Genomic DNA, 26,279 nt, shown 5'->3' on the forward strand with positions numbered 1-26,279 from the left:
AGGGGTCACTATCTTGAGTCAAGCATAGTAACGCTTAAGGTACAACCTGTTACGAGGTTACGCTAGTGGAATCCCATCATAATCTACTAACTCGTAGGCTCCTTTCGCTAATACACATTTAATAATGTAGGGGCCCATCCATAAGGACTTGAACTTACCTGCTCCCAATTTATCGGATTCCTGGTCGTAAAGTAAGACCAGGTCACCTTCTGAGAAGACATGGGGTTTGACATTCTTGTCAAACTGCGCCTTGACTCATTTCTTATGGGCTTCGTTAGCCAAAGCGGCATCACAACGGGTTTCATCCAATAAGATTAGTTCCAAGAAATGAGCCTCCTCTTCTAAAGTTCCGGGGAGAAGGTCGACTGCGAGTTTGAGGGACGAGATTTCACACTGAACCGGTAAGATTGATTCTAGGCCATACACCAGTTGAAAGGGTGTAAACCCGGTCGCATTTCTTACCGATGTCCAGTACGCCCACAAGGATGAGTATAGGATCAGGTGCCAACTCCTTTTATGGACTCCAATCATCCTTTGTGGCATCCGATTTAGGACCTTGTTGATTGCCTCAACTTGTCCGTTGGCTTGCGGATAATATGGAGTAGAGCTGTCATGGGATAGCCCTAATTTGGCAGCGAATTCAACCATCATGTGATTGCAAAAATGCGATCCGTGATCTGTGACTATGGCATGTGGAACGCCGAATCTGGAGACTACATGATTGAAAAAGAAGAGGGCAGTTGTTTCACTGTTGTTGTTTAATGTAGGCATCGCCTCGGCCCATTTGGTAAAATAGTCTACTGCGACTATGATATACCCATGCCCCCCAGCCGAGGTGGGGTTACATGTCATGAAATCTATGCCCCATTTGGCAAATGGCCCAACAACAACTACTGGTTGCAGAGGTGCGGGTGGTATTCTAGTTTTTCGATCAAAGATTTGACATGCATGGCAACTTCTGACTGCAGTTATGCAATCTTTGAACATTGTTGGCCAGAAGTATCCTACTCGTAAAATATTTTGTGTTGTAGCATAACCAGATTGATGCCCCCCACACGCACCTGAATGGCAATCATTCAGGACTTTTTTGGCCTCCTCGTGGGTGAGGCACCTCCTCAGAACTGTATCGACACCACGACGGTAAAGTGTATCACCGACGATCATGTAGTCTTTTTCTTGGTATCGAATGCGTCGTTGTTATGAGCAGGAGGTATTAGGCCTATATGTTTGGGTTTGGAGATAGATTATTATGTCTCCATACCACGGATTGCTTGAAGATATCAGAAACAAAGATTCGTCCACGGTTGCTTCTTCTGATGTTGCATCATTTGAACAACAATGGGAGATCGCATAGTAACTCCGTGAAAACCAGGGATTTCTTCGATTTGGATTTTATAAATTCCAAATCAAACTCTTGTAGAATTGCTATCCATTTTGAATATTTCCCCCCCAGCAACTGTTGCGACAATATATAAGTCATTGGGTTGCAATCTGACAAAATGGTAGTTTTTCGAAAGAGGACATAGTGTCGAAATCTCTGTATCGCTTGAATAGTTGCGAGAGCTAGATTTTCAACGTAGGAATACTTGCTTTCTGTATCATTTAAGTTTCTACTCAAATAATATATCGGATGTTTAATTCCATTGTCTTCTTGAACTAAAACCATTGCGATGGTTGTATCCACTACAGATAGATACAGGTTAAAGTCTTTTTGATAATCAAGAGTGTACATTAATGATGCTTTTATCAGGGATTCCTTTAAAGCATCAAAGGAAGCTTGCGCGACTTGATCCCAGACGAAGGGTACTTCTTTTTTCAATAGACAAGTATAACCTTTAGCAAGTTTGGTGTAATTTGGAATGAACCTCCTTAGAAAGTTTGCTTTCCCTTGGAGTTTCTGAATCTGAAGCAAATTTGAAGGTGGAGGCAAATTAATGATCGCATGAACCTTACATGGGTCGAGACGAATCCCGTCCTTTGAGACCACAAAGCCAAGTAAATGACTAGAACTGACACAGAACACACATTTGTGTGGATTGAGTCGTATATTGTAGTGTCGGCAACGTAGAAATATCGCTCTCAAATGATGTGGGTGATAGATCCTCTTTTGCGAATGAGACAGAAGATCGTCAAGATATGGTTGAACGATGTTTTTGATGTCATGGAAGGCATAATTCATTGCCCTCTGAAATGTTTCCCCTGCGTTCTTTAAACCAAAGGGTAGCTTGCGATATGCAAATGTGCCCCACGGACAAATAAATGTAGTCTTTGACTTGTCCCGTGGGCGGATATTTATTTGATTATACCCATAAAATCCATTGATAAATGAAAAGATTTCACATCCGACACATTCATCAATTATCTGGTTAATGAAGGGTGTAGGGTAGTTGTCTTTTGGACAAGCTTGATTTACATCCCTATAATCGATGCACACTCTAATCGTTCCTTGTTTTTCATTATAGGAACAATATTCGATACCCAATTGATTAGAGGAACTGGGTAAATAAAACCAGCATGGAGAATTTTTTCAACTTCTGCCTTGATGGCAGCGGCTTTCTTGGGGTGCACCTGCCGTAGCCATTGTCGTACCGGTTTGACATCTGGATACATCTTAATTTCGTGTTCAACTATGCTTGAGTCAATGCCTGGCATTTCATCATATGACCAAGCAAAGACATCTCTGAATTCACAAAAAAGAGCGTGATATATTTCCAGTTCTGAAGGAGAACAAGATTTTCCGACATGAATATTCTCTACAACATCTGTTTTGGTCGAGATATTTATGGCGATAGTCTCTTCAATATTGGACAAGTTTCGCTCAGAATCCACCGTGTTTACAGTATTTGATAGAAAATCAAAAACTAAGGGATGATGAAGGTCACTAGGAGTATCTTCTTTGTAATCCAGAAGATGGGAACAATGGTGGTAATCTTCCCATGGTGCCCCGTCAATCATCATTGACTAAACAATTCCTTCGTCTGTATAATGTACTTGCGACCAAGGATCTGAAGGGGTACCATATTCTTTAGACCTATCTATCCAAATGCTTGATGAGCGTTGATTTGGGTTTGCCTCCCATGCCGAAAACATTGATTGCTACAAGATTTCTGTTGGGTTTGGAGGCAATACCTGCAGATGATCCATGTTAATATCGTTTTCAGAGACCTTTTGAATAGAAGATATCATGTTGCAGGTTCCCATTGTTTCCACTTCAGCCAGATTGATTGGAGGTGGTAGGGAAAAAGTCCCCATTAATATAGGGTCTTTTAGTAGGCCTACTCCAATATTTTGAAGCGAATGAGGGCTTTCGTGGATCATTGGAATGCTTCCCGTAACTTGTGAACTGTTGGGGAGAAATGTCTGTTGGTCGACGATTGTAATTCCTCCTTGAAAGGGAAATGCAATCTTCCTGAAGTAGGTCGACACAACGGCTGCCATAGCATATATCCAGGGCCTTCCCAGTAGGATGTTGTAATCGAGGTTTCCGTCAATTACTTCAACATCTATTTCTACTGTTTTGCCCCCCAGTTCGACTTGCAAGTTACTTAAAATCCCATATGGGGTGTATGTTCGTCCATCAAATTCTTTTAGTGTTGTCGAAGATCGCGACAAGGATGGAGATCCTAAAGTCTTCTAGCAACTCATCGACATAATACATGTAGATGCCCCCTCATCAATAATTGTTCGATGAACAGTTTTGTTGAGGGCTTTCACTTGAATAAGGAAAGCTAGTTGAGCTGGTAACTGAGGGTCATATCCTTTGTGATTAAAGGACACAAGATTGGAATCTGTTGGGTCAATCCCACCTATCGCTGATAATAAAGCCTGCTTTTGAGAGGGGCAATTTTGCAGTACCTCAAGTGTCGACATAGCGGATGGTGATTGGGCCAGATCCTCCACTATATTATAATGTTGTGCTGCTCTGGCACGAGGATTAAATGTCGATTTGTGTACTACTTCTTGGAAATAATACTGAGAGGGGGGGGGGGGGGTGAATCAGTATTATCTAATCAATTAAAATTTTTCTATTTCATACTCAGATTCATATACACTACTTCAGTTAAGTATACCTGCGTATATACGCGACTGTGTCTATTGCAACTAGCGTATAACCATTAAACTCATGATTCAGTTATGTGATCTTCAATGGATGCATCAAAACATTATTATCCATATTAACAGTCAATAGTAGCAGTAAAACAGATAGATCAACACACATAAGCAACACACATGAACACCATGATATAAGGTGGAAACCCAATGTGGGTGAAAACCACCTGCTGCAATTCGTTTCTATCTTCCTTTATTAAGAAACTTCTTTTACAATGTATTGGTGCAGTCCTTTACCAGCACGCAGGCTACAACCTGCAGAAGGCTACAACCTTCTCTCGTTCTCCAGAATCTCCTGGAAGGGAGCTCCAACCCCCTTTGCTCTTGTACTAGCTAAGATACTAGTACGTAGGCGCCGACCTACAATCTTCTCTCCTCCAGGTACCACGTTTCATACATTTTCATACTCGATACTCCTGAAGCACAACACATAATCTGAAGGCCACGTTTCATCAAATTTTCATACTGGACCCATAAATATCATTGAATCATCAATTTCTGAATCACTGAAACACTGAAACCCTGTCAATAACACAGTCACCAGAACACAGAGAAGAACTCTGTAATAACAATCAGAACCAACTGTACCATCAAAATCATGCATCAGAGTGCATACGCTACTTGGAAGTGCCGAACCTGCGTGTATACGCAACTTCATCAAGATGAACCAGCGTATATGTCATTAATCACTTATTCATAACTTTGTTGCACTTCTTGACTTCAGACATAACCGGATCATGACATATACAAGGATAATATATGCGTTAGCACCCAGATCTAGTCCATCAGATCTCATAAATATGAGTCATTATGATCCTGATCCAATATTAGTTCTCATCCATCAATACTAAAGCTAAACACAATCAACCAAACAAGATATGCAGAATACTGACACCCTTTAACAACCAGAACCACCTGTAACTTCAAATATCATAGCTCAAAAGGTATACGCGACTACAATGAACTCAACCTGCATACATACGCGCTTTCACCAAATCCAACTCGTGTACAGATCTATAAATATTCAATCATGACTTGCAGCGATTACAAACTTAAGGTATACCCAGTTCAGATCATTGCATGCGTTAGTATACAGATCTAGAATAAACATAATCAATAATATAGAGATAGTTCATTTGAAACCATTTGATCCCGATCTATCCTTAGATCTTGTTCTCCATCCACCAGTGAGATCCCTCCTTAGCTCAGATCAAGCAATGCATCATCAACCCATAACCTGCATACTGGATCTCATGCTTCCTCAGATATTCAAGACTTTTCGGATGCACTTGCCTAATGATGTTCTTCTCCTTTTATAGTCTTAGGCCTTGCTCAATACCATGGTACAAAACCATAATAAATCAATACCAAGAGCCCAATACTTGGGATCAACACACTTGTCGAGATACCACGGTCCAAAACCATAGGTTCAAATACCGAGGACCAACTACCACGGACCAAAAGTAAGCTTTTCGACATGTACGCGCTTTTCCGTGCATGAAACTGCGTGTATACCCTACTTGGTATATAGTGAACCTGTGTATACGCGACTTGGTATATAGTGAACCTGCGTATATACCCTACTTGGTATATAGTGAACCTGCGTATACGCGACTTGGTATATAGTGAACCTGCGTGTATACCCTACTTGGTATATAGTGAACCTGCGTATATACTCTTCTTTCTTCATTCTTTGTAGTCTAATCATCAATTCTTTGCTACTGACCTGCTGCACTCTAATCTGTCATCTGTGTGATTTGCCATCAAGGACAACACTTGTCTCATAATGCCAACAATCTCCCCCTTTGGACTTGATGGCAAAGCTAACTTGTCACACTTAGAACTATCATCTGATTCCTTTGAGCTGTCCTCCATCAGTCACATCTGATATCTCTTCTGAAGATTCATCCAGTTATAAATAAGTGAGATGTTCTTCTATGAGTGGGTTGCCATCAAGTACAACACATGCATCATAATGCCAACAATCTCCCCCTTTGGACTTGATGGCAACAACACCAAATCACTCTCCCCCTTTGACATCAAGGGCAAAGGGCGGACCAAGATATTCTCTTCCTTTGCTGAACATTCCGTTGTCCATACTCCCCCTGAGTATCTGTTGAAATCTCTGAATGAGCTCCCCCTTTGTATATGCCAAGGTGTACCAATCTGTCCATGCTCCCCCTGAGTACATGCCGAGTCTCTGTACTGCTGAAGTGTGCTGTTCATGCTCTTCCTGACTGTAGGCAAGATCTGCAAAAAGGTGTTCTTCAAGAAGAACCATGACTTATACATCTTAAAAGACCTTCCTATCACAAAAAGACTCAATACATACATCCATTTCCCAACCAAGTGGGGATATACTAGAATTGACTCATCCACCCAACCAAGTGGGAATACATCAAAAGTTTACATATGATAAAACAAGAACATTACATCTTCATCCCAGGCATAGTGGGGAAACCAATATAGGCTGTTACATGACCTTGGCACCATGAAAGAGATACCACAAAAGAGATATATGACATAGAGACGAAATATCTAGAGCAAGACTTATGAAAGTCACCAATAACTACTATTAGTAGCATCTGACAATCACTGTATATATCAGCAACCATGTTCTCCTTCTGTTCTTCTTTCTGCAGCTGATCCACCTGAACCAAAACAGCTTGAGTACTTGAACCAAAAGCTTCTAAGGTAATGTCAACAATGCATTATTAGAAGATTATCTGCTCCCCCTGAACCTGTGCCAGATGGACTCTGACAGACCCATATCAGACTCTCTGCAACCAGAGTCTGTCCCTGCTGATTTCCTTCAAAACTCCATATACGCGTCTGCACCTGCATAAATTGGCATATGTACGCGGATACCCCTCATCCAACTCACGTACACTAATTTCCATATCAACAACCTGTAAATGTCCCGCAACAAGGTATGTCTGAACATAGATGTCAACTCATGAAATCATTCACATTATATCATATGTGAAACCACCATAGCCATTTCATCAACATCAAGCTCTACATGATCCAAGTATCATTACTTGGGAACATCTTCATTAATCAACATATGTAAGTATCAACCTATCATCATATAGATACGAACTCATCATCATGTCTCCAACAAAGCGACTTTGAGTAGTCATCCATGTATCAACACTATGTATATTGAGACAAAACTTCTTGATATCATCAACAGCAACAATCCTTATCCACATGAGTGCCTGCATCATAACTGTATGATCTTTATGCATATGACAACAGCAGTATATGAGTGACTCATCATCAAGTGAGGAAGATGTGTATTCAAGCTTTGTACTTCTCCTTATCCTTATGAAGATCACCATGTAAGCACCATATATGCATCATCAAAGAATCAACCATAAATCTGATCTGAACATCTACTATGTAACTTCAAGAATCATATGAGAGTTTATCATAGACAACTCACAACCACATCATAGCAAGATATATCATTTAGCCATATAAGTATCATCACCAAGGACTATTAATCCATAATGCCAACAATGCATTATTAAAGGCATATGCTCCCCCTCAACCTGAGCCATCTGTTTACTGTTAGATCTGATCATGCATATATCAGTAATAAGCATCAAGACATCATCATCAAGTTAGGATCAAACCCTTCTAAACATCTTACAAGTATCAAGATATTTCCACACATCCTCAGCAGACTGTAAATATTATCAAACAAAGAAAATAATGGATTGAAACATAACAAATCCTTTTCCTGAACCTGTCCCTACTGCATTTCTTCAGATAATCATATACGCGACTTTGCAGCATCCAACTCGCATATATACGCGACTTCCCTTTATGGAACTTGCGTATGAGATTCAGGACATTGAAGTTTTATACTTTCAGCTTCCTTTGAGTCTGTTATGTCTGTGTTGTGCTGTGTCTGAGTACATTGTGCTGTGCCACATCTTTCTGACTGTACTTCCTTCTTCTTCGATATCTTCAAGTGTGATGTTGTTTTCTCCTTTTGGTGTGATGTCCGTGCTTTGTTCCTGCATTCCTTTGCTATATGTCCAAGCTTGCTACATGCATAACATCTTACATGTTTCATATTTCTCCTATAGCAATCAGCAGCTTTGTGACCAAACACATTGCAAGCAAAGCAATATCCATTAAAGTACCTTGAATGTGATGACATTTCTACATGATGGTCTTGAACCCTTCTTCTTCCACATCTAGCTGCAACATGTCCAAGATTATGACATACACAACATTCAACATTATTCATAGGAGGAGTAAAATATTTGCTTTGAGGAGTCTCTTTCCTTGATTGTTGATGGTGTTGACCTTTTATCTCCTTGTTGATCATTTTAGATTTCTCTTTAGAGTTCCTTGCCTCACCTTGTGAACTAGATTCACCTTCAACAGATTCATGAAAACCAAGACCAGTCTTGATAGTAGGAGACCTTTGACTACTAAGAATATCATCTAAGGCTTTAGTACTATCTTGAAATCTCAACAGTTTATCCTTTTCTTCTAATTTACCTTTCAAGATATTTACCTCAACTTGAAGTTGTTCCTCCTTTTCTAGACATTGCTTCTTCATGTCTTCTTCAGCTTTCCTTCCTTCTTCCAACTGATGCCTTAGTTTGAGAATCTCCTTTTCTTGTTCTTCATTCAGATCCTACTGCATTTGACGAATTCTGAAGGCACATTCCAGTTGAGATTTTAAGCTGATATCTTCGTTTACCTGATTTTCAATAGCTTGGAGTAGATCTTTATTCTGCTTCTTTTATTCTTCAAGATCTTCCTTTAGCGAGCGGATCATGCTTTCAAGACTTTAATAGTAATTGGATCTATCTCTGGGTTTCTTTATGGTTGTGGTTCTTTCTTTGACTTCATCTCTTAATGATGTCACTTCACCCTGCAACTTTTGACATTGATTTTCCGTGTCCTTGAGTAACTTTCTTACCTTGTTTCCTTCCTCTGATTGAGCTTTTAGTTTGGTAACTTCTTCTTTGAAATCACATTCCCTTTTGTTCAATAGATCTTGTTGATCTTTAATTTTGTCTGTAAGCCTTCTAAATACTGCCTCTATTTTATACTTTTCTTGCTCACCCATAAAAGCAAATTCAGTTGCTTCACTATCACTTTCATCTTTTCCAAATGGATAGATAGCTGGAACATCAGAGGATAGTAAATTCATACCTGATAGTTCATCTTCATTCTGAAATGATTCTGAATCTGATTCTAAATCTGAAGAGCTTCTTATACCTAATCCCCAATCGATTCTCCCACTGTCATAGTTTCTGAGATGTCTTCTTCTTCTTAGGTGCTTTCTTCTTAAGATTCTTTCCCATAGTTCCACGGATCTCCTTCAAGCGATCAAGCTTCTACCGAAGGACCTGCTCTGATACCAATTGTTGGAAATAATACTTGGGGGGGGGGGTGAATCAATATTATCTAATCAATTAAACTTTTTCTATTTCATACTCAGATTCATATACGCTACTTCAGTTAAGTATACCCACATATATACGCGACTGTGTCTATTGCAACTAGCGTATAACCATTAAACTCATGATTCAGTTATGTGATCTTCAATGGATGCATCAGAACATTATTAGCCATATTAACAGTCAACAGTAGCAGTAAAACAGATAGATCAACACACATAAGCAACACACATGAACACCATGATATAAGGTGGAAACCCAATGTGGGTGAAAACCACCTGCTGCAATTCGTTTCTATCTTCCTTTATTAAGAAACTTCTTTTACAATGTATTGGTGCAGTCCTTTACCAGCACGCAGGCTACAACCTGCAGAAGGCTACAACCTTCTCTCATTCTCCAGACTCTCCTGGAAGGGAGCTCCAACCCCCTTTACTCTTGTACTAGCTAAGATACTAGTACGTAGGCGCCGGCCTACAATCTTCTCTCCTCCAGGTACCACGTTTCATACATTTTCAGACTGGATACTCCTAAAGCACAACACATAATCTGAAGGCCACGTTTCATCAAATTTTCATACTGGACCCATAAATATCATTGAATCATCAATTTCTGAATCACTGAAACACTGAAACCCTGTTAATAACACAGTCACCAGAACACAGAGCAGAACTCTACAATAACAATCAGAACCAACTGTACCATCAAAATCATGCATCAGAGTGCATACGCTACTTGGAAGTGCCGAACCTGCGTGTATACGCAACTTCATCAAGATGAACCAGCGTATATGTCATTAATCACTTATTCATAACTTTGTTGCACTTCCTGACTTCAGACATAACCGGATCATGACATATACAAGGATAATATATGCATTAGCACTCAGATCTAGTCCATCAGATCTCATAAATATGAGTCATTATGATCATGATCCAATATTAGTTCTCGTCCATCAATACTGAAGCTAAACACAATCAACCAAACAAGATATGCAGAATACTGACACCCTTTAACAACCAGAACCACCTGTAACTTCAAATATCATAGCTCAAAAGGTATACGTGACTACAATGAACTCAACCTGCGTACATACGCGCTTTCACCAAATCCAACCCGCGTACAGATCTATAAATATTCAATCATGACTTGCAGCGATTACAAACTTAAGGTATACCTAGTTCAGATCATTGCATGCGTTAGTATACAGATCTAGAATAAACATAATCAATAATATAGAGATAGTTCATTTCAAACCATTTGATCCCGATCTATCCTTAGATCTTGTTCTCCATCCACTAGTGAGATCCCTCCTTAGCTCAGATCAAGCAATGCATCATCAACCCATAACTTGCATACTGGATCTCATGCTTCCTCAGATATTCAAGACTTTTCGGATGCACTTGCTTAATGATCTTCTTCTCCTTGTATAGTCTTAGGCCTTGCTCAATACCATGGTCCAAAACCATAATAAATCAATACCAAGAGCCCAATACTTGGGATCAACACACTTGTCGAGATACCATGGTCCAAAACCATAGGTTCAAATACCGAGGACCAACTACCACAGACCAAAAGTAAGCTTTCCGACATGTATGCGCTTTTCCGTGCATGAAACTGCGTGTATACCCTACTTGGTATATAGCGAACCTGCGTATACGTGACTTGGTATATAGTGAACTTGCATATATACCCTACTTGGTATATAGTGAACCTACGTATACGCGACTTGGTATATAGTGAACCTGCGTGTATACCCTACTTGGTATATAGTGAACCTACGTATATACTCTTCTTTCTTCATTCTTTGTAGTCTGATAATCAATTATTTGCTACTAACCTACTGCACTCTAATCTATCATCTGTGTGATTTGCCATCAAGGACAACACTTGTCTCATAATGCCAACACTACTCCCTTTGGCGGCTTTATCGTTAGTTCAGGAATGATGGGTGGCACAACTTTGGTCGACGTTATTGTCAAACTACTGGGTTGATCATTGGCCTTGTTGTCCAACAGCTGTGGATTCCCGTAATCTTTATTCCTTGTCAATATCAAAGCATCATTTTGCTGCTTTGAAACCAACAAAATTAACACTTGGGACGGGGAAGCATTGTCACTAGCAACCAAATTTGTTCCTGGATTTGGAAACGGATCAGTCAATACTGCCAAGGTTTTTGAATTCTTGAAGAATTTTCTAAGCTCAGCTTTATACGGACACTCTCTTTTCCAATGATCCTCATCACATATAAGGCATGGACGATTTGGTTTCCTATCTCCAGGAGGGTTTGCAGAAGGTTTTTCAGGGGACGACTCTTCCTGTTTCTTCTTCTTCCCTTTCTTTTTCTTCTTGCCTCCTGGCTGCTTGGTTTCTTTGCCTTTGTCAGTTGATACAGCATTTACTTCCAAGGCGAGAAGTTCTTCATTTGCATTTTGACCTGAAACTGTACGGGCCTTCTTCGACTTAGCCTTTACGGTTTTCGTGCTGGTCATTCCTATCACGTCATCCCCGGCATGAGAGCCTTTGTTCGATATAGGAGAGGGAGGAATGGAAAATTCTGGTCTAGGAGCATTAGGGATTTTATCATAGAGCATGCCAGACTGAGTATAGATCAAGTCTAAATATTGTCCATGAGCAATTACTTGCTCTTCAGTGACGACTCCTCCCTTTGCCACATCTTCTATAATAGATGGTAACAACGACTTAATAAACCATTCAGCTAACAACTAATCAGGAACATATGTTTTTACCATTCTATAACGATGTCGCCACTCATGAATATGATCAGATATGTGAGTGGCTGTCGTTTGCTTGAAATTGGTAAGAAGCTTTGTTCCCATTTTGTACCTTATGGGTAACTCAAAATGGGTTGAAAAGGTTGTGGCTAGGGTACTGAAGTTATCAAACGAAGCTCTAGGCAATTCGATATACCATTTTGCTGTCGGACCAGTAAACGTTTGCTGAAAAAGGCGAAGCCTGATCGAATCATCATTTAGAGTGTTAGATGAACACCATAGATGAAAGGTCATCACATGATTCGACGGATCTTCACTCGGATTTCCATTAAATTTAGGAATATATGATGGAAGTTTATGAGGAATCGCTGGCCACCAAGGGGCGTAAGCGATTGGATCGTTTGTTAGCCGGTTTAGATCTGGTAACTCTAAAGTTGCCACGAAGGGCAACTGTTGATTCAGGTTCGGCGAAGCATACCCAGGATAAGATGGGATTGCCTGAGCAGTGGGTCTTTGCATACCAGCATAGTGCATTTGATGCTGATAACTTTGATAAGGTTGATGGGCATAACCATTATGAAATGGTTGATTTTGTCCGTTTTGAATATACAGCTACCCATTACTTGCAAAGACTTAGTGCTCAGTTCCTTGGTAAACTTGTTGGAATTGTGGTTGTTGATATTGCACCAGCCATGGTTGTGGGACCATGTGTTGTTGTCCAATACTGGTTGTTTGACTGAGATGAGGGGTAATGGTACCCGTTTGAGCCTGGGTCACTCCAGTTAAGGAGCCACTGATCGATGATTGTGGTGGCGTCGCAGGTACAAGGGGTTGTTGGATTGCGACCTGAGAGACTTGAGGTTGGCATACAAGAGGTAACACTTGTACTTGCGACACCGTCACAATAGTCGATGTAGTGGGGATATTTGACATACGCATACTTTGTTGCATTGAGTATACAACTCTTGGTTGTTGAGGCAGTATTGGTATCCAACCACTGGATGTAATTCCAGCATAACCTGAATCCTATTGTGAACCCTTGTATGTTTGACCTCCCAGTGGAGACAATGAAAGGGCAACATAAGAGATTCCAGATATTATTCCAGACGAACAAATGGGAACAGACCATACTGTCGAAACAGCCTCTGTATGGATTCCATCCAGCGATTGAGAGCTAGTTGCGACAGATGGTACATTGGCGAACATTGTCGGAGTGGCAGCAGGCAACTCTGCCGCTGATGTGTAATTCCAGCATAACCTGAATCCTTGTTGTGAACCCTTGTATGTTTGACCTCCCGAAGGAGACAATGAAAGGGCAACATAAGAGATTCTAGATATTATTCCAGACGAACAAACGGGAACAGACCATACTGTCGAAACAGCCTCTGTACGAATTCCATCCAGCGATTGAGAGCTAGTTGCAATAGATGGTACGTTGGCGAACATTGTCGGAGTGGCAGCAGGCAACTCTGCCGCTGATGTGTCAGATGACATAGTCCTAGATGTCGACGGTTGTTCAGACATATCTAGTCTATCCAAAAGGTTTCCTAGCTATTCTACAAGAACTTCTGATAACGGTAGACTAATTTCCGATGAAGAAGGATATAGAGTGATCCCAACTCCAAAATGCGATGGAGTACTAGATGGTGGATCCTCCAAAATCTCTTCTATAGCAATCAAACTAGGTGGAAGAGGTAGACCATCAGGTCCGTAAAATATTTCCGGTGCCGAAGAAGGTATAGATTCTGCAGCGACTGATGTTTGGGGAACAACACCTTCCGAATCAACTATAGATGGAGCCGGTTCAGGTATACTAGGATTAGTTCTACTGTCCTCTAGTGGCTGCGGAACTTCTTCTGTAAAGGCAGGGGTACCAGAAATGTTTGGAGTAACCAGAGTCTCCAAGGGTGTCGGAACACTTGTCCCAACCAGACCAGGGGATTTTGAGCCGGTTAAACGAGTTCACTTTGTCCGGAATAGTTTTGATTCTGGGGACAAAGACGGTTAACTCGTGAGTCTCCGCGAACGATGGGGTTTCAATTGAATTTCTTCCACGATTGCAGATTACTCGATCAACTAAAAATAAAGGGGAAAATGTTTCCGAATTAGATGAATTTTAGACGCTTTGACACAACTTGTTTTTTCAATTTTTAAGAGTTGAGAAAAAACAAAAGATGACTCTAGTCGCCTTCGATTTTTAATGAGCCTGAAGTGACAAGTGCTCAGATGGACCTTTTCCTTTAAGGAGTCTAAAAAGGAACGAAAGAGACTACTCTGTAAATCTAGACAGAGGGATTACTAAACCAATCGCAAAACTGCTGAATACTTTTTACGGTACGGAAGTCAATCTTCCCGAATACTGTGTTCAGTGCATTGTGATCGATAGGGTGGCAGACACGACTTCCTATGGATAAAGGATATAGCCTATTGTGGTCTCCCAATATATACTCGATGGTACGTGGGAGCACAAGTCCATACTGGCACTTGTCGTCTCAAAGAGGAGGAATCACCCAACCAACAGTGAAAGCGACAGTTACCAGGCTTTACGACGGCGGAATACGTCTCTAGCCTAGACTTCTAGATGTTGTGCATTAGGTTCCAAAGTGTTTTTATGTTCATTGAATTTATTCTACAGTTGATCTTTCTTAAGAAATTTTCCTTTTAGGTTCACCGCGTGATGTAGATATACAATTCCTAAAATGCAATCTAAGATGATAAACAATTGTTTAATCTTCTTTTTGCAATGAAAATCCTAGCTACTAAAGAAAGAGAGACGATATTCTTTCAACATAGAGCAGAGAGCACACACTAGATGAACTGTCCTAAATCAAACCAACAAGCAGTCTAAATGCAAATGCACATGCATGTATTTTTTTTAGCTTTCTTAATGTGTGAATGACAAGAAGAATACTAAGTACAAATCTAAATTATCTTTTCAAAACGACAGTACTAACAAATTTATTTTCAAAAAAGAAAGGAAGATAATGATGACCCTTTGCTATTTTGAATTGAAAACTGCTTTCGACACTTGGAAAATTACTAATTCAAATCAAATACAAGAGTAACCGTATAATCGATCGTCAATAACAATAGAATTTTTTTCTTTGAGTGAAAACGACACTTGCGACACTTTCAAATCAGAAGACGATAGTTCGATTATGCTACTTCTTTGTAAAAGAGAACTGAAAATGGCACACAATACATAAAAACATTTACAGTTCTTTGCACAATGGAGGCAGAATGATGGAAAGGAAGGGAGTTTCCACAATGGTATACTAATCACAGATAGCAAAATTCCTGAATAGAGCTGAAAAGAGTGAAGAAAAACCAAAACCTGGAGGCAAAATTAGCCTTTTCTGATCATCGCACCTGTAACACAGGGAATTCAATATGCATCCCACCTACTGCACACGGGAGGTGTGATGCATACAGAATTCCTTGAAGAGAGGGTGCGATGGTACCAGGATGAGACTTTACTTGGCTCTTGGTCACAGTTTGCAGCTCAGTTCAGGGATTTAGGCCGAGGAAGTGATGTTCAGTAAATATAAATCACAGGGGCTGATCTAATGAGGTTACTAGAGCCACCACTAGGGCAATTATAAGGTTTGCAAATTGATTGTTCAGTTTATAAACAAAACCTGGAGATAGATCGAAGCAGCATTGATCTACTTTGCACTTGCATATCAAATGCAGTTCGAAGGCTAGCTGGCTTGACTTCAGGCTCCATCTGTAAGTTTATAAAACAAACAAATATAGACAAACAAACAATCTATTCGCTCCCCAGCGGAGTCGCCATTTTGTTATTGGGAAATCTAGTGTCCACTCGGAGTTGCTAGTCCCACTAACACTGGTAGCTATCTTAGAAACAAACAAACTAAAACTACTTTTGTTTTCCTTTATGAAAAGTAGATAAGAGGGGAATGAAGGACACCAACCTCAGTCTTGCGCTTGCTTCCTTGCTCGGTTCCTCTCCCTTTTGACAGATCCTTGCCGCTTCTCCTTCGTCTTCCCAACTTCAAAGAGCACTTGTGGAATCAAAGTAGCATAACACTATCGAAGAATAGAGATCTACAATCATAAACAATATAGGACCAGATATATATTGACCACACAAATGCATATATCATCAAAATTACAAGAATGTGGAGGAAAACTTGAATAGCTTTATTAATATCAAGAATAGCAAAGAGGACTACAACCAATTGTTCTGACCCAGCGTCATCCTCTAGCATGAAAGCCCTTCTTTTACCTCATGAAAAGCTTAGATCACCAAACACTATGATATTCCACCAAGAAACCAACAACACTTCCTTACAAGATACAAAATTCCAGCCGCTGGATCTCTGGGATGAGGGATCCATATATAGATGATTGCAGGGGGGTGAGTTAACTTCTGGGATTTTGATTAGTGTCCTCCCTCTGATAGTTCTTGATTCCACTTGGAGGTTGATGATCTCCTACTCATCTCTGGGCGAATTCAGAGAGGCAAGTGTCATAGGAGAAGTTTTCGGAAGATTCTATGATCATCCACCTCACAAACTGTATTTTCCATTTCTCCACTCTCGCCCATTGCACCCTACAGAAGGGCTTTTCAATACGCATCGCACCCTTTTCACTGGGCAGGTGAGATGCATCGCACCCTCTGCACTGGGTAGTCTGTATGGTCCAGTTTTGACGAGTTCTGAGCAGATTCTTGTGGAGAACTTTTGGGAGATGATGTAATCAGCTGACCTTATTCTTTTAGGGTATGGAACAACAATTTTAGGGACTCAGGAGCCCTTGGTTTATGGACATGTTTGATTGGGGTTACAGTGCCCAAAAATTTCTATAACATAAGTGGCATGGATGAAAGAAGTATTTGCGGAAACCCTTGCTTTATTAACTAGACAACGCTCTATGGTGAAGCCTGTGATGCTCCCTCGTCATTACTCAGAGGAGGGTCGATTAACGAGCTATATTCAGGGCCTATTCTTCCTCTTACCCTAAGAACTCTCCACTTCGCATAGCTCCAAACATCAAGGTAATGGCATAAACTGCTTTTCACACAAGACCATCTTAATCCAAGTATTCCAAGATCTCATATATTTACCTCGCGGTTCCTTGAAGAAGCATCACTCTGCTTCACTGTAGTTGACTGAGGTATCGACCATGAATTATGTCACAAATCCTCCTATGACTCGATCAAGTCAGTGATCGAAAATGTGCACGAGCTTATCTTTAGATGCTTCTAATCTCCGTACTAGCTTCGGGGTCCACACTATTGGACCGTCAAGCCTCCACCTTCCTTGGCCGTCTGCCAATTTAGCGATCCACTCGTATAGTTCGATCAGGAAGGTGCAAAAGAATATCTCATGTATTTATGTGTATAGATATCTATCCAACCACTATTCTTTCGTCAAGTGCAAATGTTTTTTCTCTTACACCTTGAATTCATGGATCTTTGTATTCAACCACTCCTCAATTTCTTTCTTGGTCGAATTCCAATGATGCGACATCACACATCTCTTTACGCAAATCCTGATCTTAGCAACAAAACCATTTGTTGGCTTAGTGGGTGTTGGGAACAGGTCCCCTGGGGTCAATTTTGGGGTTAAAAGCCCAAGTTTTGGGGCTAAAGGCCCAAGTTTTATTTAAAGAAATGTAAAGTCTCCACATTTTATGGTCGCAGAGCACGAAGATGTCAAGAGTCAATAAAGGGTTTCTGCCCTTATTTTGTGTAAAAGCATGTCGGCTTTAGAGATCTAGCCATGGGCTGCGGACCATGGGATTGTATAAAAAAGATGTCTTAGAGGAGTCTAAGAAATTTAATTCATAGTTGATATTTGATGTTAATGAATGTAATGGGTCTGTGAGAGCTAAGAGTGAAGAGTCTTAGCGTAGGAAGAGGCTCTATAGCTGAGTGCGCAGAGGCCTAGGGTAGAAGTCCGCAGCTGAGTGTGTGGACCCTTATAGCTATGTGTGCAGGGTAGTCAGAGTCTGTACTGGATATTTGAATCAATAATAAAGAGGAGTATTCTGAAATTACCTGTGTATTTTACTTATGTTCATTGCATGCGATTATGTTATGTTGAATATTGGGTTTATGTTTTAATGCTACTCTGATGCGTGAATCTATATGTTTCTCTGTTTTATATGACCACAAGTAGAGATATATGTTTATGCGAAGATAACCATAATTTCATGTTAAAGTAACCAATACTTAAGCGAATCTGGGTAGATATAGAAGTAAGAGTAATTACAGGGGCGTGTAAGTGCCTGATCTATCTATTTAGGGTCCGCGAAGGACGACCGGAGACTTTCACGGAGGCTTCGAGGATGAATAAGAGAAGTACTTTGATAAGCCTTAAAGGGCTTATCGATCTGTATGAAGGAAGGTTAGGGCAAATAACTGACATCACAACCATCTCAGGGTGCGGAAACTTGGTTCCTACATCCCCCCATACTACATCGGGGGAGACTTCAGTCCGCGCTCCATGGATTGCTGCCGAAAGGGCTAGTAGTGTAGGGATTTTCTTGGCTACTTAATGCTGAACCTAAGTCAGGGCCCATCAAGCCGACAAATGGTTCCGTTTCCGGGACCGAGATCTGCATAACAATATTTGTGATTTTGTATCATTTGAATCCAACTAAGAAGGAGATTGAAGACTGAGTGGATAGAAAGATCCATGAATTTGCGGTGCAAGAAAACAAGAATTCACGATTGACGCAAAGAACAATGGTTGGATAGATATCTGTACATAGAGATACATGAAATCTTCTTCTTTTCCTTCCCGGTTGAATTATACGAGTGGATCGGGAAGTTGGAAGATGGCCAAGGGACGTGGATGCTTGACGTTACGATTGTCTGGACCACGAAGTTAGTGCGTAGATTGTAAGCCTATGAGGATTATATCACGTGTGTTTTGTATCATTGGCTCGATCGTATCATAGGAGGATTTGTGACAGAGTTTGTGGTCGATACTTCCGTTAGTTATAGTGAAGTAGAGTGCCACTTCTTCAAGGGGATGCGAGTTAAGTATTTGAAATCATTAAATACTTGGATTAAGATGCTCTTGTCTGAAAAGCGGGTTATGCAGTTACCTTGATGTTTGGGGCTACATGAAATGGAAGGATTTTTAGGGACGGAGAAAGAAAAGGCCCTGAATATGGACCACTGATTGAGTCTCCTCTAAGTGACGACGAAGGAGCAGCATAGGCTTCTCCACTGAGCGCTATTTAGTTGATAAGACAGGGATCCCTATGAATACCTACACCACCTCCATCCTCACCTCATCCATCCACACCGCTCCATCCTCACCTCCACTGCTTACCCCCACACCCACACCGCCACCACCTCCACCACCATTTAACATGGGAAACTCTATAAAACTACTTGTGTTCAAGGGTGTAGGAAATGAAGATCTAGACCAGTTTTGGTTCGTTGTGAAGGCTGTGTGGGAAGATCAGGGTATCACAGATGAAGAAAGCAATGTTGGTTAGTGCTTTGCAGGACTGTGCACTAACTTGGTACATTAAGTATTGCACTGATAATCTGATGTCCACGTTGGCCGATATCCAGACTACATTGAATAAGGAATTTAGTATACCTAAGTCTGAGGCGCAATCAATTATGGGATTCAAGGAGATCATGATGAAGCCTGGAGAGACGCCCTGGGATTTGGATCAAAGATTGAATTGTACGATCCATGAAGCCAACATGAATCTGACTGATGGGTAGCACCGCGAATGGTTTGTGCCTTGCTCCTGCCTTACCTGAGGGTTGCACTATCACAATAGAAGATCGGCACCCAGGCGGAAGCCCTAGAAATTGTGATGAGATTGCACATGACACCAATGCAGGATGCTAATCTGAGGGTTCAACAGATTCACCCACAGTTGCAGAACCTTTGCCTCGAAATGAAAAGTTTGAAGAAAGACAGAACAACTTGGTCATAGGTGTGCGAGGAGGTGTGTGGTGCCTAAAGTGCAAAAGTTAGGGGCATGACAAAGATCAGTCTCTTATTTTTGCAAATTATGTTGCATCAGGGGGACCAATCCCTCTGAGGCCGGAAGTTGCAGTAGGGCCAAGTACAGGGGCTGCGCTATGGTGTGTTATCTTTTAGGTAGTTGGAAAACATGTGATAGACAATTTCCATTTGCTTCAGAAATTCATATAGACATCGTGATAGCTCGTCTGCAACTTTTGTCAATCTGTGGGTCATGATGAGCGCAATTGCTGAAGTTACAAATTAATGATGGACAGAACACTTGCATACAGGGTGTAGGTAGAAACACGGCCTTCGGACCAAGGTGCTGGAGGAGCACGAGGCGAGTATCAAGGACACAGATGAGTCCGAGGTGGAGGAGGACCTGGCATAGGTCGAGGGTAGATTATTTGTTACAATTGTGGAGGACCAGGACACTACGCGTGAGATTGCTCGAATCTCACGCGGCTGTCATGCCGCTATTATACTCAGTTTGATCATGCAAAGGAGGATTGCCCTATATTGTTAGCTAATATACGTGAGAAGGGGGCACAACCTCAACAACCGACTCAGAACTTGTAGATGATGAGGGCTGAGCCTCACGAGGGAGACCCCAAGGTAAATATTGTGTTGCGGAGTGGAGTGACAACTGATGAGGATAAGGTGAAGCAACTCAAAGAAGGCGAGTGGGTTTGCAAAGCACTAGAAAAGGAGATCGAGTTTGATCTAGGATGTGCAAAAGAAACATTTATGGAAGTAAAGAAAATTTTCGTTGAGGCCTCTACCTCAGGGAGTCAGGAGAAACTAGTTGAAGAAATGGACCTATCCATGATTACCACATTCTTATAGACCTGCATGAAACTGCTCCGCGATCGTAAGGCTATGAAGAGACTGTTGGAAATTATCTATAGGTGCGATGGCAAGGAAAATGCTACTAACAAATCATACGTAGTCAGAAAGCTTAGTAAGCATAAGTCAAGGACTGGAAGTGAGTCGAGACTCACCGTGCAGATAGGAGAATACGAAATGGACCAAGTCATCTTGGACCTAGTGTCTGACACGAATGTTTTACTGAAACAGACATGGGAAAGAATGGGGAGACCTATGCTATAGTGGTCTCCAATTCAGTTAAGAATGGCGAATCAGTAGAAAATCTTCCCAATGGGGAGGTTGCAGGGGGTAACAGTTGATATCGAAGGTGCGAGCGCACTAGCGGATTTTGAAGTGATAGAGATTGTGGATGACAAAAAACCCTACCCCGCGCTCCTTGGGATTAACTGGGCCACTAACATGCGGTAATCAACCTGAAGAAGTGAAAGATGATATTTGAGAAGAAATCACTTCATGTAGTGGTTGCACTGGACCCTGCAGAAGGACTGTGCTATACTGAACCGGTCCGCGATTATGAAAGTGATGAAGATTTGGTCCAGATTTATAAGATAACGATGCGGTATCAGGATTGGGTGAATCTAATTGTAGAAGGATGTATTGCATGGGACTGCGAGAACTCCTACACATAATATTCAGGCGAAGAACTGGAGCGCTGGTAGAATCGACTACATGAAGTGTCCACACTGCGCTGTAATATGATGACCAAATCGTTGCACTGTGTATCATCAGAGGTAAGAAATCTGCCTTACTATGATGGGTTAACTGATGTTGATCATTTTTTGGATGCATTTTAAAGGGAAGTACCGGAGAAGCATCTCTTCTAGGCATTATATTAGGTGCTTCACGCTACACCTGTAAGATGGTGGGGTACACACAAGGATAGTTTTGATGATTGGCGCAAACATAAGAGGATGGTGAGGATATGCTTTGGTCATGTGAAGGTGTGATTAACAGAAAAATATGATGGGAGAAATGATTCGTGCAACCATTTGGCCAAATGGAATGAAGTGTATGGAGTGAAGCCTCAACTGGAATGGGTCCATCTATTTTGTCATACCTTGGATGTTATACCAATGAATTGGTACTTGGAGACAAAACTCTGCCATGGTACTGAAGAATGGGATATTTTGTGCCAGGGATTTTTTATGACGTTCAATTTTGAGGATGGATTTGAATCTATTGACGAAGCGTTGCAGGAGGTTAAGATGGCAATTTTCAGGATACCACAGGATCCTCTAGATTTGATTCAACCTGATTGGACCACCCAGCTGAGCCACGCACTAGAGTGCTACAATGTCATAGCGGAAGAAGAAGATGAAGACCCGAGGAAGATTAATATTCCAGAGACTAAAGGACATTATGAAGTTGAAGGACCATAGCTAGAGAACCCAAACATAACTGAGCCGCTCAAAACCAGGCAGGTGAACATTGGCACGGAGGCAGAGCCAAAGTTTGCAAAGATTGGGGACTACTGGGACGATGTGACAGTAGATAAGGTCATTGAACTACTCCGCGAATATCAGGATCTGTTTCCCACAAAGTTTTCAGATCTGAAAGGGATAATAGGGGACCTAGGTGTCATGAAGATCACCCTAAAACCAGATGCGAAACCTGTGAAGCAAAGACCTTACTACCTCAATCCGAAGTATAAAGAAAAGGTTTGCTTAGAGTTAGACAAGATGCTAAAAGTAGGTATTATTGAACTGGTGGAAGAATCTGATTGGGTAAGCCCAATAGTGGTTCAAGAAAAGAAGCAGAAGGAAGAAATAAGGATATGCGTAGATCTTAGGAAGTTGAATGATGCTTGTGTGCATGATCCCTTCCCAACTCCATTCACCGATGAGGTCCTGGATAATGTTGGCAGCCAGGAAACATATTTGTTCACTCATGGGTTCTCTGGGTACCATCAGATCAAGATTGCACCGGAGGATAGAAGTAAGACAACCTTTGTGACTAAATGGAGATGCTACTAGTATATGGTGATGCCTTTTGGGCTAAAGAACACGCCGGCGATATTTTCGCGCGTAGTCATCGCGACGTTCAAGGATTTCATTCATAAATTTCTAGAAGTATACTTTGATGATTGGACAATGTTCGGACTAGTGAAGCGCCATGTGGCAAGTCTACGCTTGATGCTAGATACATGTCAGAGGTACTAGATTGTGCTTAATCTGAAGAAATGTTTGTTTTGTGTCCCTTTTGGGATCTTGTTGGGCCATGTGGTATGCAGACAAGGCTTGATGGTAGACCCTGCAAAGATTGCAATAATAATCAATTTGGAGGTGCCAAGGAGTGTGAAACAACTATGTGCAACGTTGGGGTATATAGGATATTATAGGAAATTCATTAAGAGCTATTCCCAGATCACCGTGTCGATGGAAAAATTGTTAAAGAAGGATGTTACGTTCTATTGGAATGAAGAATGCTAGAAGAGCTTAGATGTGCTAAAGGAGAAAATGGTCAACGCGCCAATCCTAGTCTTCCCAGATTGGAAGAAGGAATTTCATATGCATGTGGACATGTCATGTATTGTGCTAGGAGCAGTACTGACACAGGCTGTTGAAGGGGAATTGGATCACCCTATAGCATTTGCAAGTAGGAAGCTGTCCAAAGCTGAGGAAAATTATTCCACGATAAAGCGCAAAGGACTAGCCATGGTGTATGCGCTCCAAAAGTTTAGGAATTATTTGTTGGGCAAACATTTTAAGATGTATACAGACCATTCGGCATTAAAATACCTGGTCAACAAGCCTGTGTTGGGGGGGAAGATATGTAGGTGGTTGTTGTTGTTCCAGGAGTATGATTTTGAAGTTATTGTGAAACCAGGATGCTTGAATGTTGGACTGGATCATCTAACGACCATTGAAATAGGAGAGGAACGTACAAATTTGGAGGAAGGATTACCCGACATGAAACTTTTTGTAGTACGCATTGCGGACAACCACTTTGAAGATATTATTCACTTCCTGATGACAAGTACGGCTCCGGAAGGATATACAAGCCAACAGAAGAAGGAACTAGTGGTGCATGCGACAAATTTTTCTGTCATTGTAGGGCACTTGTGCAAAACAGGATTAGATGAAATATTACGACATTATGTGCTAGAGTTTGAATGAAACAACATCCTTGCTGAGGATCACGGCGGAGCTGCTGGAGGTCATTATGCAGGAAAAGAAACAGCGTAGAAGATTCTACGCGCTGGGTTGTAGTGGCTGGCCTTGCATAAGGATTCAAAAACATATTGTATGGCATGCGATGCATGCCAAAGGACGAGTAGACCCTTGCGCAGGGATGAGCTACTGCTGAATCCGCAGATATCGCTACAACCCTTCAAGAAGTGGGCAATTGAAATTGTAGGACCAATTCAACCTCCAGGAAAGAAGATGGGGGCGCGGTACATCATCACCGTGACTAAGTACTTAACCATATGGGTGGAGGCATAGCCTGTGAGGACCGTACAAGTGCGACAACAGCCAAATTCATTTTTGAATATGTGCTGAAAAGGTTTGGTTGTCCAAAAATTTTAATGAGTGATCGCGAAAGAGTTTCAGGTTTACCATCAGAAGAGCACACCCTATCACCCGCAGGCTAATGGGACGATGGAAGCATTTAATAAAATATTGGAGAGCACGCTCACAAAGGTTTGCAATGCACAAAGAAATGACTGGGATGTTCGCATGCCCACGGTGTTGTTGGCTTATAGAAAAAATTGCAAGAAGTTGATTGGACAAACGTCATTTAGGCTGGTTTATGGTGTAGAAGCTGTGATGCTGATGGAGTAAATTGTACCTAGTTTGTGCATAGCAGCATTCATAGGAATGGTAGATCACGGAGCCTTGGAGGAGAGTCTCGCGTAACTAACAGAACTTGAAGAAGATAGATTTCTAGCTGGATTCCATCAAAAATTTCAAAAGGAGCGCGAAAAGGCATGGCACGATCGGCACATCAAACTGTGCACCTTCATGGTAAATGATTTAGTTTTATTATATGACAACAATTTTGATAAATTTCCAGGAGAATTTCGGATGCATTGGCTGGGGCCCTATGTCATCAAGGAGATTATCGATGGTGGAGCAGCTCAGTTGGTGAATTTGAATGGAGAACCATTCCCAGGGTGAGTGAATGGTAGCCGATTGAAGCCATAGATCGGCGATTTGGCTAGATGACTACATGCTGGAAGCATAGTCTTAGCACTCCAGGCAACTGAAAGAAGGCACGAGACTATAAACTACACTTCCTAGGTTAGGGAGCTACACGATTAGGGAAATGCATGGAATAAAGGAATGTCATAGTGTCATTAGACACACGTAGGGAGCTGTGATATCCAAGAAGGGACCGCACAGGGAAGCTAGAAAGTGACCGTTATGGTTGTTGTTCATGACTTGACAGTGGGAAAACGTCTAAATGGAGTGGGGGGGCAGCATTTAAGTCAGAATTTAAGGGCAAGATCTGTGAAAAATTGCCGCCAATCCAGAATTTATGAACGAATTTTAGGGGGAACGGTCGTATTTGAATTCGAAAATGCCTATAAATTACAAGTGCCTTCCTAGTGAAAAACACTTGGCATTTTGAGAATTGAGGTGTCAAGCTCTCTGGCACACATGAACCATTAGAAATTTGAAGCTCTGATAGTGAGCTCAGTGTTTGAGAGGTTTCCAAAAGAGACGTAGGAGTTGTTGTCTAGTATTATGTTGGTGCCTGCAAAAACCGTGAGTGTAGGAGAAGCAATGGCAGCTGAGGGAACTGCCCCAGAAGTAGCAATGGCAGCTGAGGAAGCTGCCCCAGAGGTTGAGAGCATCGAAGTACCGGTAGAAGTGCCTAAATCACTGAGGATGCCCAGGCCGAGGCCTACACTGACCCAAGAGGGTCCAAAATCAAAGAAAGATAAGTAGAAAGCGCCATAGTCGGTGCGTGCATCACCTAGAAGGCACCCGCAGAAGGAAAAGCCCACTGTGTAGGAGAAGGGAAAGCTAATTGACCTTGAACCTGAAGAGGATGTTGAGGAGATCCCTATGGATGAGGAATACATTGACATGGGGGTGGAGGATGTTGACATTGAGGGGTCCGACCCTATCTCTAAGCTGCCCGAGTACATTCCTCTGTGTAGAGATAAGGCAAAGGTTTCAAAGGACATTGATGAAAACAAGGTC

This window comes from Pinus tabuliformis, chromosome 2_2 (assembly GCF_031772625.1).
Source record: "Pinus tabuliformis cultivar Carrire ecotype Pingquan chromosome 2_2, CPIR1, whole genome shotgun sequence".
In the NCBI taxonomy this organism is placed as follows: domain Eukaryota; kingdom Viridiplantae; phylum Streptophyta; class Pinopsida; order Pinales; family Pinaceae; genus Pinus; species Pinus tabuliformis.